The sequence below is a fragment of the Aquila chrysaetos genome, chromosome Z (genome assembly GCF_900496995.4).
Source record: "Aquila chrysaetos chrysaetos chromosome Z, bAquChr1.4, whole genome shotgun sequence".
Taxonomy (NCBI): Eukaryota; Metazoa; Chordata; class Aves; order Accipitriformes; family Accipitridae; genus Aquila; species Aquila chrysaetos.
The window spans coordinates 4,668,185-4,688,880 of NC_044030.1; the positions used below are offsets into that span (position 1 = coordinate 4,668,185).

The 20,696-nt window shown below is 38.6% G+C and overlaps 1 long non-coding RNA gene across 2 annotated transcripts; it reads right to left on the minus strand.

Annotated features, from left to right (window-relative positions):
- Window positions 1–13,114: 13,114 nt before the first annotated feature.
- LOC115337407 lies at window positions 13,115–19,493 on the minus strand. 2 transcript variants are annotated; one of them, XR_003922134.1, is made up of 5 exons: window positions 18,541–19,493; window positions 17,861–17,982; window positions 14,730–14,773; window positions 13,813–14,018; window positions 13,115–13,708 (listed from the first exon to the last, which is right to left on the minus strand). It is a non-coding gene; the product is annotated as an uncharacterized LOC115337407 (long non-coding RNA). The 2 variants fall into 2 exon arrangements; XR_003922133.1 differs by lacking the exons at window positions 17,861–17,982; window positions 18,541–19,493 and having other exon boundaries at window positions 14,730–15,894.
- Window positions 19,494–20,696: the final 1,203 nt, after the last annotated feature.

The window sequence follows — 20,696 nt, forward strand, 5'->3', positions numbered from 1 at the left end:
CCAAAGCATGTGTGGAAGCCCTGAAGTCTGTTCTGCATTGCCTTTCTCTGCTTCTTTTGATGCTGTTGCAGAAACCATAGACATGGAGTCATGGAATCAGAGCTACAGGGACTCCTGCAATGTTTGCACTCGCGGGCACGGCACACAACAACATACAGATTGGACTGCAGTAACAGATCAAAATATTGAGCTTAGGGTATTTTATGAATGGCTAGAGGATGCTCCTGTTTACTTCTGGCTCAGACTGTCTTTGGTTTTACAGACCTAATTTTGTTTTATTTTGTTTTAAAGTTATGGACTGCTTACTTTGCTCATATGGGTAGTCCTTTTGAAATAAACATAACTGAATAAGCAAGAAAAATAAGATTTTTGTCAGCCAGCAATAACAAATATATGAAATGCCAACAAGCCAGGGAAAAACCTAGGCTAAATCAATTTCTAACATTTAGTAAACATTGAAGTACTTGCATAAAATTAAATATTCAAGAGAATTATTTTGGAATATGTGCCAAGATGTTGTGAATACGGCCACAAGGTATGAAATGTTGCCTGTACTAATGAAATAAGTCACCCCAGGCTGAGTACCAAGCTGAGGTACCCACCTCTGGGCTGGGGTGCACAGGGCAGCATGGGGCCAGGCAGCATGACCTACATGCCATGGGTGCTGCATCAGCCCAAAACTCGTGTTATTTACCCAGACCCCTAAGGTGACTTGTGCTGGTTGACACTGATATTCTGTGAATGTTTAAGAAATTAAACCCCTGGTCTTGCATCTCCCAGGCTAATACATTGACTTCAATGAAATTAAGCTTTTAACCTTTGTATGGAGAACAGTATGTGCCCGTTCATGAGCAACAGGACTTAAAAGTTGATGAAAAAGGTGGCAGAAGAATGCATTTTCTCTGTTGTGTTGTGTCTTCCTCGTACATATTTCCTAGAAGTACATCCTGACCATCTGTGGCAGAAAGCAGATTCAAACTATCTGCAAATGTTTATGATTGTGAGGCACACTAAATTGATAATACATTTATTACAAACTGAGGTAAGTATACAAAGATCCATGAAAAACAAAACAGAAGAAACTACCCACACAAAGGAGTGCCTCTAGTTCCTTTTTCCTGTAGGACAGATGATATGTGTTTTAAAAAAATATATTACATTGGCTATCTACCCTGAGCATCTCCAGTCGAATGGGTAGACTGGAGAATTAGAGATGTGATACCACATCTTCTTTCCTTCCTTTATTCACAAAAGCATCAGTGAGGATGGGGTGTAAATTTAAACTGTCACTCTTCCAGCACCTTTCTAGTTGTGCTACAACCTTAGCATTTAAGCACTGTATGCATTGCATTTGTGAGCATAAAATAATCTGATCTTGCACTTTCACCAGCCTTAAGAACTACTAGGAGGGAAGAGGACAACTGCACAACACTGTATAACAAACCTCATTAAAATGCAGGAGGTGTATTGAGGTTCCTAATTCTATTACAGCATGGATAATGAGTGCATTTGTGTTAGTCAGCTTCCCATTTTGAGGTTAAACAAACCAGTGAATAGAAATCTGGGTGGCAGCAGAAAGAGGTACTACAGATGATGATGCAGGCAGACAAATGCCAGGCCAATGTTTCTTAAGAAAAACACAAACTCCAACTTTTGCCCGACTTCCTATGAGTTCCCACTAGTTTGGAGTCTACATGTATGTTTGAATGGTTTCTGCTTTTCCTGAACCCTTTCATTCAAGAGCTTGGTGTGGAGGCTCACGTGATACATTTATCTCTGTGTCTAACTCTTGCTAAATATGCCTTATGTGGAGAGTAGCTGAATAAGCCCCAGTACATTTTTTTCTGTCACTTTCTGTATTAATATACCTCACTGCCCCCAGAGCTGCCATTTACGATGATTACCAGATTGAATAACATACTGTATTTTCTCTACCAGTGCCACCACGGGATTTTCCCTGCTGATTTGATTAACCTACCATACTGCTATTAAATTAAAACAAAATCCCTTTTAGATAATAATGCAACCTGAGTTTCAGGCCTTTAGCCATTGTGCCATCCATCTGTCGTTTGTAAGAACCACTTTCCCTGAAGGGAGATGGTGAGTTGAGACTGAATCTACCACCTGCCACTTCGCTCAGAAAAAACCCCCTTTCACTCTGTGCTATGAATCAATACTATTGGGACAGAGAAAGCTTTATAGAAAAACTAAGGATTATGCGATTAACTGGTTTGGCTTTCTGAGGACTAATCTTCATAGGTAAGCAGTAGGATATCAGGATGCATAGAGCAGAGGAGCAGCAATATTAGTATTTTGTTTCTGGTTGCCTCCAACAGTCTAAGACACATGGTCATCCTACAGTTCTGACCATGAGGTTACGTCTTCATGACTAACGTGTTTGCTGGTTCTGTCAGGGCTGCTGGGAGCATCACACAACTGTCAAATTCTACACTGGTCCACCTATGAAAATGCAACTCAACAGCATATTAAAGTGTTTTGGTAAATCCCTCACATACAACATGATGGTTTGGCATGGATAGACAGCATAGAGGGTTAGCAGTTACCTGGAATGGGGCTGCTCTTGAGAGCAGAACTTGCTAATATTTCATGAGATTTCTGTAAGGTTGTAGCCATGAATCCTCCAAGGCTGAGTGCTCTGTAAGTAAGTCTGTGCATGAGTTGGACTTATGGGGAGGAATAGCTTTGAATTAGGGACTTTATCATTGAAACAAAACTTAATTTTGAATCTGTGATGACTTGGCAAATCTTTGCCCATTCTTCACTAAAGTGACATCAAAACTGGCTCTACCTCACCTTTGTCAACCCATTTCCTTAAAAACTTAGTTATTTAGGTGGCTAAACATATAAAACAGGGAGATACTGAACATTGTTAAAATTGTTACATTTACTAAAATGATATAATTTGATGAGTCACATCTGAGGTAGCATTCTCTAAATGCCATTCCAATCCATTCAGAATCACTGGATAAATTTGTACCTTGGAAATATCTTGGTAAAAAATGGAATTAAATATTATTTAGAAGTGTATCACTAAGATATCTGTTGAATATTCTGCATTAATATGAGGTGGGAGGCAGAGAGGCCCTCATTTTTTGGCCTAACATTTTAGCTTCTTCACCAGTCCACTTTAACTTCCTCATCAAAACTAACAAAAAGGAAGAAATTCACCCAACAGCAGATTTTCTTTCCTTGTCCTGCTGTCTGTAATTTGAGAAAATGTATTGGATTAGTCAGATTACCAGAGTGATTTTTTAATGTGAAAAACCTATTTCACTAATTCATTTACTGTAAGGCCTAGCTTAATAACAACTATTTTTAACCTCCTAAATCAGCTAAGTTAATAATCTACACCCTAGTGGAAAACAACTGTTAGGTGAGCTGAGTTGCTCTCTAGAAGTGCTTATTACCTTTGGTGAAAAAAGTTCAGGGCTTCTGACACTGGGTTCTCATGAAGTTTTTGAAATTACTTGGGCTGAGCTTAGGCTGGAAGACAAAAGGGACTTATGGTGGTAATGGGGTCTGACCTCTTGAGCAGGCTACAGTTTTTCCCAGATACTGGATTCAGAAGATGCAGGAAACATAGATACTTCAATCCTGACAAAGACTTAGCATTAAGAAATCAAATGAAAATGTAAAGATAATGTCTTAAATATTGTGTTCTTCATTTCATCCAAATATCCAGGCTGCTTTTGTTGGGACAGGGTGCTTCCTTCCCCGTTCTAGCTTTGCCTTGATATGCCTAATAAGAAACCAGCCCTTCCTGGAAGAAGTGACAGGGCTTGTCCTACAAGTGCAAAACTGTCCCATCAGAGCCAATTTTCAGCCTCAGTTAAGAGACTGTATGTACCATGGTGGTACTGACCCATGCAAAATCACTTGCAGAAGTCTACTGCTCACTTATGGGGCAATTCAGGGCTGGACTCACAAAAATTTGCATTTGCTCACTTGGCCAAAGAAATCCTTTTCAGTCAGTTTCAACACTGTAAATACATGAATTGCAGAGATGTGCCATAAATTAACAGTTTGCTGAGGTGGTTGTTTCTGCCCATAGGGAAAGAGGTGAGGTACCTTTTTCCTGCATCATATAAACAAATATTAAATCAACAATCTTTCAACTGTTGACAAACCCACACTTCAAAGTTTCTTAAAAGCTTTTTCATAAAAATAATCTCAAAATAAAGGATTATAATGAGTTATTACTGCACCTGTTCCAATATTCTGGGGAAAGCAGTGCTGCATTGTATAAGTAGTCATATTGAGCAGAATAATCCATCACACTCGAGTATATTTGATGCAGATAATAATGAGATTTTGTTATTTCAATTTAAATTTGTAGTTACAAAGCAGCTACCAGAAAACCACATTAAAAGAAATACAAGTAAACAAACCTCTGACGGAATAAAATGTTAAATTGATGTTGAAAAGTGAAGTTAATGTCCAAATGAAGAGCGTGGGAAAGTGTTCCTGTTTGTATGTGACTGGTATATATTTATTTTAGTGCTGTTCAGTATAACCCTGAAGTTAGAAGCCTTTGGTCGAGCTGATCAGAATGTGCTGTTTTCATCCAATTTTACCTGACAACCCCAGCTGTATGTAGTTGAATATAACACCATGCAAAATCATAGTCTATGGTGCCATCTCCTTTTGGCCACTGCCCTCATTCAAACCTGAGTAAATGAGCTGATACAATTAATGAAAAGACAAAGAATCACAAAATGTACTTTTTCTAATGGAATTTTACATTTATTTTCTTCCAGTATATAGTAGGATTGGAAGAGGACTTTAGATGATACAGTAAAAATAATTGACATAGTAATATGCCGTAGCATCTACTATTAAATCCTTCCTAGGAGCTGGAGAGACACGACCATACTTTTCTGTTGAGTGTAAAATGTATGTCTGCATAAACCTGGATTATTAGTAAGGTTCTGCTGTAGAGAAATCTGTCTTAAGGATGACTTGTAAAGGGAAAGAAATATACTTGATGTCCTATTTTTCTTTTCTTTTTTTTCTTCATGGAATATAAGAAGTGTCTATGGGAAGACTTTTAAAAGAAAGTGTTTCGTTTGGGGTTTTATTTAGGCTATAAATTCAAAATCTGTGTCTTAGCTATCCTCGTGCTAGAAGACTCCTCTGCTGACTGGAAAATTCATAGCACTGTAATATCAGGAGCAGAAGTGGTGCCTGATTATTTGACAGAAAGAATTATCTTTACTATTCCATTTGAAACTTTTTTTTTTTTTAAATGGTTATTTCGTGTGAGTGCCTTAGAAACACTTAGGTGTAAAGATGGTCTTTGTTAAGATTAATCACTGTCTGCCCTTTGAATTACATGTTGACATGCTCACAGACTACATCTTTGAAATCTCCAATGAGCCCTCCAGAAGAAAACAGAGAAACAGCATCTGGAGTTTCTCACATATTTATTTAAGTTGAGGATGAGAGACAGGGACAAGAAGGGAAAACAAGCAGCACTTTCTATCAAATGGCCTCAAGGGTCTTCTGTATATATCATTTAGGAAGAAATAATGTACAGGTCCAAGGACTCTTTTAAGTACCCTCTTCAGGACCAAAATAATGAGATGTTTTGGAGTGGTCATTTCAGATGGGAAGTGGTTTGAAAAACACAAGGTGCTTGTATAGGTTTTACTGTAAAACAAGGTATATTTTATCACCATTGAATGTCACTCCAAAGAATAAGGAGAATACCATGGAGAATAAGGTAAAGCGGTGTTTCTTGCTGCTATCCTGAATATTCAGGTAGTGAAACAGTCACAACTCGGGGAGTTATTCAGTGTGTTTTCAAAGGCAGCTTTCAAAACCCATTTTTCCATTAAAACTGTCAGTTTTGTATTACAGTCATGATTTCAAAGCATAGCAATGCAATATTCTGGCTCAAATCAAAGACAGATTACATATTTTATGTTTACATATTCTCAAGCCTTAACACTAAAGCTGGTTGCAGGGCTTTTTTTAGAACTTCAATGTCATAAGAAAGGAAACTACAGTAATGATGCTAAAAAGAAAACAGCAAGTGAGATGCCTCAGGAGGAGTAGTTTTCTTTAGGTCTTGAGGTGAAAACTGGAATTCTTTCCAACTGTCAGCTTTCATTTCAGCTGTAAATGTCTGGTCTAAATGTAGAAAACATACAATGATATTCTTTGATTTATATTATGAGGAGAGACAGCCTTCACAATCCTAATAGTAAGTATGGATCAATCCAGGAGTCCTCCTGGCAAATAAAAGTCAACCATTTTTTCTTACACTCCACAGATATAAAGTCAAATTAATCATCATTTATATAAAACATCTGTGTCCAGTCCATCACAATAGTCTAATACAATGATTTTTTAAGAGTGGGAATTATCCTGATGCAATCACTGTAACCTCCAGTTACCTCCTTCTCAGATGGGAACGTTTAATCTTTCTATCCTTATATTTGTAACCATATTGTAGACAAATCATAGAATCATAGAATCATTTAGGTTGGAAAAGACCTTCAAGATCATCAAGTCCAACCATCATCCATGCCCACTAAACCATGTTATGGAGTACCTTGTCTACGCGCTTTTTGAATACCTCCAGGGATGGTGACTCAACCACTTCCCTGGACATTATTTTTTTAAAATAAAACGTTGTAATATATATATATTTTTTTCTGGAATTGAGCAAATATCCTACTAAAATAGTGGACACCATTTATTTAAAAGGAAGCTTAACCCCGGGAAGAATGAACAGCAGGTTATGTGATGAAATTGCCATATGTATCTAAAATGTAGATGATAACTAGCTTCTCAATTCAAGAAGTGAGATATCTACTTTCCAGAAGCAGCTGCTATCCCATCAGTAGTGAATTTCTAGTTCATTGTCCGAGCAATCATTTTTAGATAACATAATGATCTACCTCCAAGGTCCAGCCTTTGGGATATGGGTAGCGAGGAAGCCAATCTGATATAGCATTTAGGTATTAATGGGGTAGATTACCTAAGCCATTTCCTTGGTCAAGTGAGAAGCTTCTATAAAGACAATTTAAAGCTCAAACGGGGAGACAGCCAGGCAGAACTATACTATTTTTAAATTCTCCGGGAGAATGCAATACCTACAAACTTGCAGCCTGATCTGGGGGACTTTTGAAACCTGTGTGAGAACACGTTGGCTCACACCAGTAGGTTTGGATCAGACCCTAATTAGGGAGTACGTTTCACATCTTTTCAGACTCAATAATGTACCGTGGGGAGGTCCATGAGTGATTCTTATGCTCAAGCACTTTTCAGTAGGCAAGAGACCGGCGGTGGTGCTAATTCAAAGGGGTGCAGCACTGCACATCGGCTCTCTTGGAGCGGGAAAGTGCAAACATTACAACTCTGTGACAGCTCTGAGCAACCACACTCCTAAATTCCAGATCTTGAGTGCCAGCGAATCAAAGTCCTAGTGTTAAAATAACAGGTTGCCCTCATGCCTGTGGCTTAATAACTGTGATTGTTCTTTTACGAGGGTGGAAAAAAAGGACCTTCTATATAAAGAGTGTGAGCAGGACTCTGCCCTAATTACAGCACATTTGAGTAGACTGTGAAATCAGCCCTCCCTCTCCCCCCCCGCCACAGGTTTGCTAGGAAATGAACAATGAATACGCTTACACTGAAGTGGATCTTTGTATTACCCAGGCTGAAGATTTTTCTCATTTATTTTTTAAACCTCAAACATGTTCTTCCCTCTCACAGACATTTGCTCTTTCATTAGCATATAAAAAGTATTCTGTGATATTTAAAACAAACATCCATTTGAAGCTTTTACATAGTATTATTGCTACTCTACCAAATAATTTTTTAAATTAAATTATGTTTCACCACTGGCCGCAGTCTGCAATGCTTCTTATCTAGTGGCTCTAGAGCCATGAGAAGGAATTGGTGTTTTAAAAAGAAGCTGGAAAAAGAAGAGTTAAGTCTTATACACCCCAAGCAGTTATGTGGCCAGGGTTGAAAACTGCATGCCTTTGTAATATTGTTCATTTTGGTTTGAAAAAAAGGAAGGTTTGAGTATTTTTAGAGGACAATCCCCTTTCCAGCTTGCACAAACAAGTAGACTTACAGCATGTGAAAAATTACTTTTGCATTAACCTGCAAGTGTACTTACTTACCTTTGATTTGAGAGGGGGTAGAGAGCTTATACAGGGACTTGCTCACTAGGAAGGTATGGTGAATTTCTAAGGAGAAATTAAAGCTGGACTTTTACAGACTCAAGGTGCTTATGGGAATGCTCCTTTTTAAAGCAGATTTTGACAGCAAACTTTATAGATCTATTCAGAGCAAAACTTGCTGCTTCACCAAAAGAATTTAAAAAGAAGGTCAAGAAAAATTCAGCTTTTATTAATGATAAAAAGTCTCAAAGATCATTACATGTTGAGTTGGATGTCATTTGAATACTTCCCTGGCCAGAAGCAGTAAGATGGGGATAAATGTTTCTAACAGTTCTTTACAGTTTTAGTGTAGAAAGATTTTGAAAAGCAGCCACAAAGAGGGAAGTAGAGGGATTTTTAAGGGAAATGTATTGTGAGAAGGAAAAGAACCACAGTTCAGGGGCGAGTGTGCAATACTGAACTGAAATGACTCCACAACTCAAGTATAAAGTTAAGTCGGTCTACTTGAAGAATAAGCTTGAGTTGGTAAAGAACACGAGACACCCCTTATCTAAGAGGTATCCATGTTTTCAGAGGACATAAATTAAATTCCTCAAATTTAATGAGGAATTTTAAAATTTGTAGCCAAAGCAAAGTGATCGCACATGTATGTCATTTACTCTGAAAAAATATCACAAGTGTTGATGGTTACTTGACATTCATTGGTCTGTTTAACTAATCAATGGAGGAGCAACTGATTGAAAAGCTAATGTCACATGTGGTGGGAATACAAAATCTTTTGTTTCCTCATTTGTTTACAATAGGGGATTTCTCTGAAATGAGCTTTAGCGAACTGTAACTCTGTGTTCATCCATTTTTGAGAAGTGCCAGAAGTTTGATTCTGACTTTTTGAGGGAACATCTCTCTTTTTGGGGACTGGAAAAAGTGCAAACAGCTTCAGAGCAGAATGACTTGTTTGCATCAGAACTGAGTAAGCACTTATTGTTCAGAAGAAATCCTGTGGCTACCAAACCACCAAAATTTGTACAATGTTGATAGATTTCTGTGAATGATGAGCAATCCACAGTCCTGCTGCTATAGGATTGATATGTTTCTGTCACTGAACTACAACTACATCTTGCTAATGCCATTACAACTATAATTTTTATAAATGGAGAAATGTCTCTTGCAGGAAATAATGAGATAGTGTCATGATAAGGTGTAATCATGTAAGAATATAAGAAAACCGGTTAGGAAACTCTAAACTGGTGTTTACTGAAGACTGTAGGACTGGACATGTACTTCATTTAAAACATAATATGAGATGAAATGACAGAGTAGAATATCATCATGCACTTAGACAGTGCAGGAACACCTGATACGTGCTGTGTAACCCAGATGCCCTATTGTAAATGCAGAGAGGCTGCTTACTTGCAAGGGTTGGGCTGAGTAGTCCTGTCCAGTGCCAGCTTCTGGTTTGATGTTTCTTCCCGTTGGGATGCATATAGACAGTGGTTCTGGACAGACACTGCTAATACCACTATTATTAATATGAAGATAATTAATCTCATAGTTAATACTGAACCATTACTATTATTCAGTGGAGTTTAGTTGTGCAGCTCCTTAAGCTTCTCTACTTAAAAAGAGTAACCTAAAAATACTAAGGTGTTGTCAGGCTTCACATTTATATATGTTGTACGTCTATCATATAGAGCAGACATACCCATGTCAGCTTTGAATGGGTTTTCCTCACAAATTAGCCTTTAGAGAGCTCTGCATTACCTGATGCTTCCCTCAGTGTGTTTCATAGCATGACGCTGTGCCACAAAGTCACTTTGTCTTCCTTGTCCACAGACAAAAACTGTATGAACATTTTCCAGCTAACCTGGTATGAGCAGAGCTCAGGCTTTGGCTAATCACTCTGTGTTGTACCATACAGGTCTTAATATTTACTCTCTTTCTTTCAAGCAAGCTCAATGCTTTTCCTCACCATGCAGCTTCCAGTTGCAAGCGCACATTGCAAGTAGTTTTGTTACCTAGCTGACAGGTGCCAGGCTATACTAATCCCGAATATTGTCTTTACTAAAAGCAGAGAAAAAAATTGCTCCTTGGATGTAATATTCTTGAGCCCCTCAAGCTTTCTTGAGCAATTAGTTCAGAGAGATTTTTAACTACATTTCCATATGATTCCTTCTTACATGGTTTAGATTATTTTTTTTCTTGCATTTGTAGAGATCGGTGGCAATGTGCAGGCATGAGAGAGCATGTTGTACTTCCTTACAGAAGGCATTCTGGGAAGTTAATAAGGGCAACCACCTCCAATTTTTTCATCAACTCCAGCAGATTTACATGTGAGTGTAATGAGAAAGAATGACAACTTGGTCATGGAGCCACTTGTGCAGAGACGGTTTTAGAAACAGAAAAAATTTAGATTTTGCTTAGTATACAGAGAAGAGCAGAAAATAGCTCATTAGAGATGTAAATCTAAAAATAGTCAGACAAGACAGTAAAAGAGATTAGTTGTGCTTTCAGAAGCCCAGGAAATGAAGCTGGGCATTTGCGTCATGCCGAAGACTGGATGGGTAAAATAGAGTGGGTTTTTGGAAGAGTTTTTCAGGACAAATATGGCTTCTGTGACTAAGAAGACAATCTGGTGGAATGGTCCTCCATTTGGGAGCTGAGCTTTTGTTACTTTTATGTCCACTTACCACACAGAAGTGTTCAGAAACCTGGTCTTGAGTCCTGGTCTAACATTCCCAGAGATCTGGAGCTTAATTGTGGTAACGCAGATTTTAAGTAAGATTGAGATCTTTGTGAGCAAAAGAAAGGTTGAGAGTGATTAAGTTGTTCATGCTTATATATCCCTTTTCTCTACAAATATTTATAACTCTATTAGTACCACTATACCCCCAACATTGCTGAATAATTGGTGAAACATTTTTTGGCTGGAATGTATTTTGTAAAGATTCACTTTAAGCCCGTCAAACTATTATTATGGCTGCAGAGATGTTTTAAATATTTCCTTACTTTTAATTGGCCTCATTTTTCAAAATAGTTTTAATTAGCCTCGTTCCTCAAAGCAAAGGAAGCTTTGCTGATGCATTCAGACCTCTGATAAAGAATAAGTCTAGTAAGCTGAGGAAAAAAAAAATCTGCAAGCTAAAGTGTATGCATTAGTATGTTTCCCCCCCCCCTTTTATTTCTTGCACTTATTTATTGATGATTGATTTTAACCCAGAAAATTTTCTGTTGAGCCATACATATAATGAACAGGCTCAGAACCAGTCTTTTAAAAACTCTTTCCATTTATGACTTTGTAGAGCCATACATTCACATGCTGGCTACATTTTGTGGTCCCAGTCAAGCGAGAAAACGTTTAATTCTGGCCCACTCAGCACAGCTTTTGGTCCCTGCTGTTGGGTTCCCTCTGTGTCCAGGCCATAAACATGCTCTTCAGTCTGCCTCGGCTTTGGACCACAGTGGGTCCTGATGGTTCTGAATTTTGGGGTTGCTCTGGTGGGCTCTTGCCCCTCTTACTGCCCGTACAGCCGTCACTGCCGGTCACCGTCCAGCCCCGTGTCCTGACGGCATTGCTGGATTATGGTCTCTTTGTGTGATTTGAAAAGGCCCTTAAAAAAGCTGGTGCCTTGAAAACTATGGTAGATATTTGCTTTACAGGCATTGTTATTTATAGTTTATGTGTTCAGTTATTTATTTTTCTGCTTTATCATTCTGAATATTGATCAAAAAATGATTCTTAAGAGATCTAGTCCAGCTGTTTAATCCTTATCTAAACCTTGGTGGCAGGTGCAGCACTTTCTAGTCTTGGAAACAGAATGAACACTGATTTTTAACTCCTTTCTGTATGTAAAACTCTACGTATTTGTGCTGTAACTATCTATGCAAGGTACACAAATGAAAATGGTTAGTCCTGAGGATTAGAATGTTCTTTACCTTTTTCTTCACACTAGGTTCTTAAGTAGACTAATATTAATAGCCTTACACAAATAGGCAAAGTGGGAACTGTTTGCTTGATTTAAGAATAGGATGGGAAAAATTGGTTAATTATTTTCATAGCAGAGTATTAAATAAATAACGTTAAAAAAATTGTGTGCTGTTAAAAAATTAACAGCAGAAGCTAAACCACCACATACAAGTATTTTTTTTTCCAAGTACAAGATTTGTTAGCCCTGTTTCATTTTCGGTAAAAGCTGCTTTGGTGGACAATTGGCATTTCGACAACAAAGGGAAGATTCTGGTTTGGTTGGGAGGCTAGGCCTTCCTGAAAACATATTCAGATGGAAAATTGCTGATAAGGGTTTTTTTGGACAAGTTGCTATGACAAGCCATTGTCATACCGTAATCTTTAATAAATAATAATGTAATTTTTTTTTTTTTTTAAGGTGCTTTTCAGTAGAAGCAATTGTCATGGTCATAGCAAGTGTTCACTCTGATTTGTGTATTGCCTCTCCATGGTAATAATTCTCTGCTGTCTTGTGGTATCATCCATTGTATGCCTGAGTGCTTTCTGTGAAAGTGTGTCCCCCATGATCTGAAAACCTTTCCTTCTCTTCTTGCTCCTCTTCTCTCTCTCTGATGTGTATGTATGTACACACACTCATACGTGTCTACAATACATGTACAGAATCCAAATAAAAATATACTAATGGAATTCTTGGCTCCTGAGACAGCTGGGATTTAACTGGACCTTAAGTATAAAGCAGTCTTGCAAAACTATCATGGAAATTTACCATCCAAGGCACAATGATTGCTCACCACCCTTGCTACAGTGATGATTACGAGGGTACACAATCTAGAAGGGAAAATGGTGAGAAAGCATGAGCCAATTGGCGTATTCTTTTAATGAAATAAATGCATACTAAAGAAGATTGAAAAAGTTATGGAATAATTGATATAACCAATATAAATAAGGTTGATGAAGCTTTTGGCTTCTGTAAAAACAAAGAAGGTCCAAGTCTGTGAAAAGCATATGCCTTACATTTAATACGTTGAATGTAGACAGTTGATGCTTTCCAAATACAGACTGCCAAGTGCACAAAGAGCAAAGTTTACTCAAAGTTCATTCTAAGGTCATACACTCAGCGCAACCATCAATCTGGACAACCTCTCAGTAACCTCCACATACTTCCAGACAAGATCTGGGATTCTTTGTGTCCTGATTAGAGCATGCAACGGTTAATTTGTTTTAAATAGGAAATTAAACAGTCATGTAAAGTGTTATATGAGGGTCATAAAATGGTTCTTGAGGTGCATTGATGAGGACTGTTTGGGATTTCTACTCCACATCTTGCTACAGCAAAGAGAAAGAGGACTGGAATGATTGGAGAAAATGATTGCAAACTCCTCATAGTGAAAAGTAATGAAAAAAGAGTCTTGACTGAGTGCTAAAATGGCAGATTTTTAAATGGTTTAAGTTTTAGAGACACCCTCTCTCTGTCCCACTGTCAGGAGGCCGCGTAGAACTTGTGTGCTTCTTGCACTGCAGAAAGCGTGCTGGCTGTTGGAGGCTGGCAGGAGCACTGCAGGATTAGGATTCTGGTAGAAAATAGCTAAAGAAAGAAAAAGAAAGAAGAGTTGTAAAAAAGCCGCTGAATGTGTCCTCCACACTAGCATTGGAAACAGGGTGATAGCTCACGTGATAAAGGGACACCACCTGGGTTTTTGGTGATTTTTTTGAAGCTGTAAGTTCCAGAAGCGTTGGTGTTCAGACTCTGGAGAACAGTCAGAGTTGGCTGGGTAGGGAGGGCGAGAAGGACAGGAGAGGCAGGAGGCTAATGGAGAACACAGGCAGCCTGATGGCATGATTGACATAGGACTTAAATCCAGGTGAGGCAGAGGAGTGGACCTTCATCGTGGAGTCTAAAATAAAGACAACTGTTACCGAAGAAGATGGCCTCTCATGAGTAGAGTTACCATTTTTCTGCTTCTGTTCATGAGCCCAGTTTTGTCTATCGCCATCAAGACTAATAATGTTTTAATAATAATTTTCTAGCTCTTTCCTTTCTTGGTCAGTGAAGCTATTGGGGTGATTGCAGACAAGTGCTTCCTGAGGAGGTGGCCTACTGATACATCTCTTATCATTAAAAAAAAACCAAACAAAAAAAGAGATTTAATGGGTTAAATAAAATTTTAGAAGGAAAAGAATAGATTCAAATCCAGGCTGTTTCATTTCAGCAGGATGAGATTTACAACTGTTGAAATATTAACCTTGAAAATCATGATTTATCAATGATAATGGAAACACTGGCAAGACCTTTTGGTGTACTCACTAATGTTATAAAATCCTGATATATGCAAACCTGATGAGGTTTCCTGATGAGAAAACTAGTAAAGGAAAAATAAACCACTATTGTGGAAGAAAAACAGTTTTAATCTGTTTTAATATCAAATAACACCAAAGGTCTGAGTGCCATACCTTGAAAAAGGACAGTGTAGTAGAAGCAGAGGTAAGATGAAACAAAACCAAGTCAAATGCTGATAACAGGTGACAAGCAAGCCCCTGAAGATGTGATGATGTGATTCAGGGAAGCAGCAAAAAGTTTGCAAGTTTATTCTTTGAACCTCTCTTACCTAGATATTGAGTTTTCTTGGGAGATTTCACTGCAGTTAGATTCCTGTGAAAATAAGTTTTTGTGGTTTCAGTATTCTGCTTCTTGTAAATGATGGAAACATGAAGCAGAGAAGCAAAAGTAGAAACAAAACCATTTAAACAATGAAAAAACTCCCACCACCATAGTTTGCCTTTTTATACTGAGCAATTACAATTTTTTTTTACTGTATCCAAATCATTTTTTGCAGCACCATGAAAGTAAGGAGAAGTTTTTTACTACTCACCCATATCATGTTTTGATGTTAACCATACAGTCAGTTCTAATATTTTTTGGGTAAAACATAGCAACTTTTGAAGATTACTGGTAACACTACATCAAAAGTTGCCAGGGATGAACAACATAGTGTGACCTGAAGAGGACATCTTTATGACAGTAAGTGGCAGGTTTGCTTAGTCTGGAAAGAAAACTGTGATACTTCTGATTTCTGTGAGCTACAGATTTCTAGCAGGTTACTGTACACACGACACTGTATAAGGCATGGATGCAACTTTTAATGTGATTTCAGTTGCAGTGTCATTAAGGAAAATTTCCAGAGGACTCTTTCCACAGGAGCTCAGACAACAGTACTGGAAGGGATCTCATGTGGCCTCCTCCTGTTCATCCCACTGTCCTATGATTTTCAATGTACCACTTAGTGATAGGGCAGGTGGAAAGTTCATAATCACATTATGCATTAATAAACAACAAGCTGGTTTATCATGAAAATAAAAATAAGGGACCAAACTGTTGTAATCTTTTACATTTCTAGGCTGTAACAACCACAAACTCTTTTTTTCTTTTTTATTACTTAATGGGCATTAAACATGGGTAAATTTTAAACATTTTAAGGAAATCTCAAATCATAAAGCAATTAGAATTATTTTTAAAAATAAAAATGCTGACATCTGTGCATGATGATTTGTAGGTCTCATGTTGTTCTTTATACCCATGCATTGCTGCACACATCACAAATGAAGGAATTGTTGGGAATTTTGATCATCAAGTGCAGCATTATCCAGAAGGTGCCTTGCAGAGAACGTGTGTGCTGGGAGGTGGTTACGATAATTTTTCTGCTTCAAAGATCCTTGTCATCCAACTGAGGGGTGCTAGCTTCCTCATATGACCAAAGTGACTGCTCACATAATCAGATGAATAAATGTCAGGTAGTCAGAAAAAGCAAGGTGCAGATCACCCACAAACATACTGAAAAATTCTTCAAAACTACTTAGTGACTGTCGTGGTTTAACCCCAGCCAGTAACTAAGCACCACGCAGCCGCACACTCACCCCCCCACACCCAGTGGGATGGGGGAGAAAATCGGGAAAAGAAGTAAAATTCGTGGGTTGAGATAAGAATGGTTTAATAGAACAGAAAAGAAGAAACTAATAATGATAATGATAACATTAATAAAATCACAACAGCAATAATAAAAGGATTGGAATGTACAAATGATGCGCAGTGCAATTGCTCACCATCTGCTGACCGACACCCAGCCAGTCCCCCAGCGGCGATCCCCCACCCCCACTTCCCAGTTCCTATACTAGATGGGACGTCCCATGGTCTGGAATACCCCGTTGGCCAGTTTGGGTCAGCTGCCCTGGCTGTGTCCTGTGCCAACTTCTTGTGCCCCTCCAGCTTTCTCGCTGGCTGGGCTTGAGGAGCTGAAAAATCCTTGACTTTAGGCTAAACACTACTTAGCAACAACTGCAAACATCAGTGTGTTAGCAACATTCTTCACATATTGAACTCAAAACATGGCACTGTACCAGCTACTAGGAAGACAATTAACTCTATCCCAGCTGAAACCAGGACAGTGAGTACTTATGAAAAATTCTCTGGTTTATGAAAATCTAGATAATTCTTGGGTTTATGAAAGTCTAGGTTGGTTCCTAGTGTGATTCAAGTGATTCAAAACGACAAAGGACATAATTGCAATTTCTGTACACAGAAATTGCAATTTGCCTCATGTTCTTGGACTCAGTGATCATAAAGGTCCTTTCCAACCTAAATGATTCTATGATTCTGTGACCAGCAGGTCAAAGGAGGTGATACTCCCAGTCTGGTGAGACCCCACTTGCAGTACTGCATCCAGCTCTGGGGCCCCCAGCATAAGAAGGACATGGACCTGCTGGAGCTGGTCCAGAGGAGGGCCATAAAGATGGTCAGGGGGCTGGAGCACCTCTCCTATGAAGAGAGGCTGAGAGAGTTGGGGTTGTTCAGCCTGGAGAAGAGAAGGCTCCGGGGAGACCTTACTGCAGCCTTTCAGTTCTTAAAGGGGGTTTATAAGAAAGATGGGGAGGGACTCTTTGGTAGGGCCTGTAGCGATAGGACAAGGGGTAATGGCTTTAAACTGAAAGAGGGTAGATTTAGATGAGATGTAAGGAAGAATTTCTTCACTGTGAGAGTGATGAGGCACTGGAACAGGTTGCCCAGAGAGGTTGTGGCTGCCCCATCCCTGGCAGTGTTCAAGGCCAGGTTGGATGGGGCTTTGAGCAACCTGGTCCAGTGGAAGGTGTCCCTACCCATGGCAGGGGGGTTGGAACTAGGTGATCTTTAAGTTCTCCTCCAACCCAAACCATTCTATGATTCTATGATCTGTAATTCCTCTTCAGAGTCTGTCTGAGCTGGTGTCAGGGTCTTGCAGCTGAGAGGAAGGAGACAGGACCAGGATGGGTAATGAATTGCATCTCCCCTCTACCCTTTAAAGCAGTGAATTAGCGCAGAAGAGGCAAAGTCTGTGGCACACACTGGGCGGGTACAATTGGGAAGCAAGGAGAGGATTACAGTTGGACTTAATGATCTTAAGGGTCTTTTCCAACCTAAAGGATTCTATGATTCTATGATCAAGACTGAGCCAGAAATTAAACAAGCACAGAAGCTGACCATAGCTGACCAGCCAAGAAGGTCTTCAGTTGATATTAACATCTCGGCTGAAAAGCACCTCAGCATCTCACTGCTCTGAGCACAGCAAGAGCACCAGGGTGATGGAGGAAGTGTACATTGTCAAAAGTTCTATCGAAAGTCCTACACTGGAGGTAAAGCTTGCATCTGCCAGGCAAGAAGCATGAGTACTGTTGGGGACGACCTGCCCAAGCATGGCACAGTTCTTACCTTGTAGTAGCTGTGGCACAACAGAAAATTACTGAGGGGTTGGCTCTGTACAGAGGTAGCCCAAACCAGTGTGCTCAGTTGCTGGGGCCATGAATTTTATTCTATTGAAAGAGCTCAGCTGGCTGGAAAAAACACACACAAAAGGTAACACCACATTCTTTTAAACTATTGGTATTAACGTGAACTATGTAACCCAAATAAATGGTTCTTATGTATGTATTAAATAAATATTACAGCATTTTATTGCTTACTGTTAACTTGCTCTGCAGTGATATATAGGTAGTTTGAGTCTGTAAGTGGAAATAAAAGCATCTGCAGGGTATTCTCAAGGTCATAATTTCACTGAGGATTTTGCTGACGTCATAAACTGAAAGACTTGAGTTGAGCTGTTTAGTCATAGGAACCCCAAGATGAAAATTATAGCCTTGTAATGCACAGCAGACAAGACTTTATACATTAACAGCCTTAAGTGGGCCATCTGTGATGATTACATCTTCTCTGAAGACTCAGGGTTCCAGTAAAATGGCTTTCATACCTACAAAATGAGTGTTTTTTCCTCATCTATTTTTGCCATTTTCTCTTTGAAGGAGATGTCACTTCTTACTCAACCAACAAGAAGGCGTTAAGTGTTACCCAGTTTAAATTTGATCATAAAAGAGGAGAAAGAAAGTTTGAATTACCGTAGCTTTTAAGCTGGCTTGGATAAAATTTCAAAGTGCTGTCACTCCAGTCACATTATCCTCTGCTGGCATCAGTGTTGTAAGACATATCAGAAAGTAATCATACAAATCTGACAGAGATAAACTAGTGCTGAGCTTACACTGAACATACAGAAAGGTCATCAAGCACTCACATACTGTTCATATCATATTTATCTTTTGGATCTTCAACTTAGACTGGCAAATGTGGGCTACTGTAAATCTTGCAGTTCACAAAAAACCATTCTAGCAAAACCTTATGAGAGCAAGAGCAGCTTCCTGCCCGGACCAAAGCTTTCTTTTTTTTTATTAATTTTAACAGTTCTGTGTTGATTTGTACAGGTCATCCTGAAGACTGAAATCTTTAATGAACAATTTGAGAAATAAAATGCAAAAAGAAAAGTAGTTTTAGAGAATACAACTGATGTCTTTGTTCTCCTTTTCCTTGGTAACAGGCTAAGTTATTGTGTATGCCTGCATTTACTCTGTGTAACAGAAAGTTAAACAGAAATAGAACTAGCAAATGAACATGCTTCATTTATGTTACTTAAACAATATGCACGAAAAATATTGAGAGACCTATCAGGTAGTGCATTGGCATGTGCTATGTTTTACATACAAATTTGATATGTAAGTTAATAATTTATTTATTTATTGCATATTCTATGTATTACCTTCGTGGGAGAGACAATGCCTGTGCAGCTCTGGGGCAAGAAATGAGAGTTAGAAATTGCTTGGCATGCAGCAGTATGCTATAGTAGTATCAAACACCTGTGCCACCTGGCATGTTCTGCTTCTGACAAGGAGAATTAACGATAACCAACCATGGTCTCAAGACAGCAGTTCATACCAGAACTTCTAACTTTCTGTTTTGATTAAGAGTGGAATGCATTCATATCTGCAATTACTTGTTTATGCATATAAATACAAACATATTTTCAAAATTATATATATAAGTATACATATAAATATATATATAATTAGATGTGTTTGTTTTACTTCAGATGTATAAGCGTACTTATGTATGCAAGTCTTTGAATTTAGAGGAATTCTGAATTGATCTTGTTCATCATCAATTGCTTAAAGTTCTCTTTGTTTATACCTGTTCCTTTTTTTAGGTATGCTATGGCATATTATCTAATAGGTCTCCCAGACAGACGATATTAAATAGGAGAACTGTAAGAGGGAGAAACATTTTTAAAGAAGGTTAGACAATCAAATCACTTAAGAGAAGTGCTATCACACATTGCTCAATGTTTTTTTCTGATGCAGTATCTACTTCCAGTTGAAACTTAATTGTATTTTCTACAGTGGAAATACGATTTTGTTTTTGAACTTTCCCGATTAAAATAATATAGGCAGTTCAGAAAAATGCATTAATTTGCAGAAAATTATAGACAAGATGGGAAAGGCCAATACTGGCCACAAAACGCTAACTCATTTGCCAATCATTTCAAACAACGGGTGAGTGGTTTCCATCAGTGCTTGCAGTATGTAATTTACTGAATATTTCAGACTATCCTTTGGCATCTTAATTTCTCCAGCAGTTCTCCCATGTCAAAGGCAACTGACTACTAGCCCAGTTATTTATATTTCCAGAGTGAATTAACAAAAGCAGCTTTCATGGTTTTCTTTGGTGTTTCATACCACAGATATGGCTGGTTGGAAAAGTAGGTTTATATTGAGTTGCCATTGAAAATAACTTTAAGATGATTTATGGAAAAGGATTTCACATAATGACTGCATTTGGTAAAGCTGAAAACTGCTTTGTTGGTTTTGTAAGTTTGTGATGTTCCCAAGGCCTGGCGATGAACTCTTTGGCTTCAGCCCCTCTTCTTGTGACATCCAATCCATTACATAAAAAATGTCCTAAAACATATTTCCTGCATTGTTGCTGTCTTTTTCTAAGGAACAGTGTGTTACAGAAAACAAACCTGCAGGGAAGTTGAGAGCAGAGAGTTATTATGTGTACTCTGATGTTTTTTCTTTTTAACAACCTCCAGTAAAGTCCAAGGCTGGATCCTGTGAAGTGCAGAGCACCTGGTGATGCTGCTGACTATGCTCGCAGCTGCTGTCTTCAGCGGGCACTGACAGCACTTGGAAACTTCCATCAAGCCTACAGTGCTTTTCAGGATTTG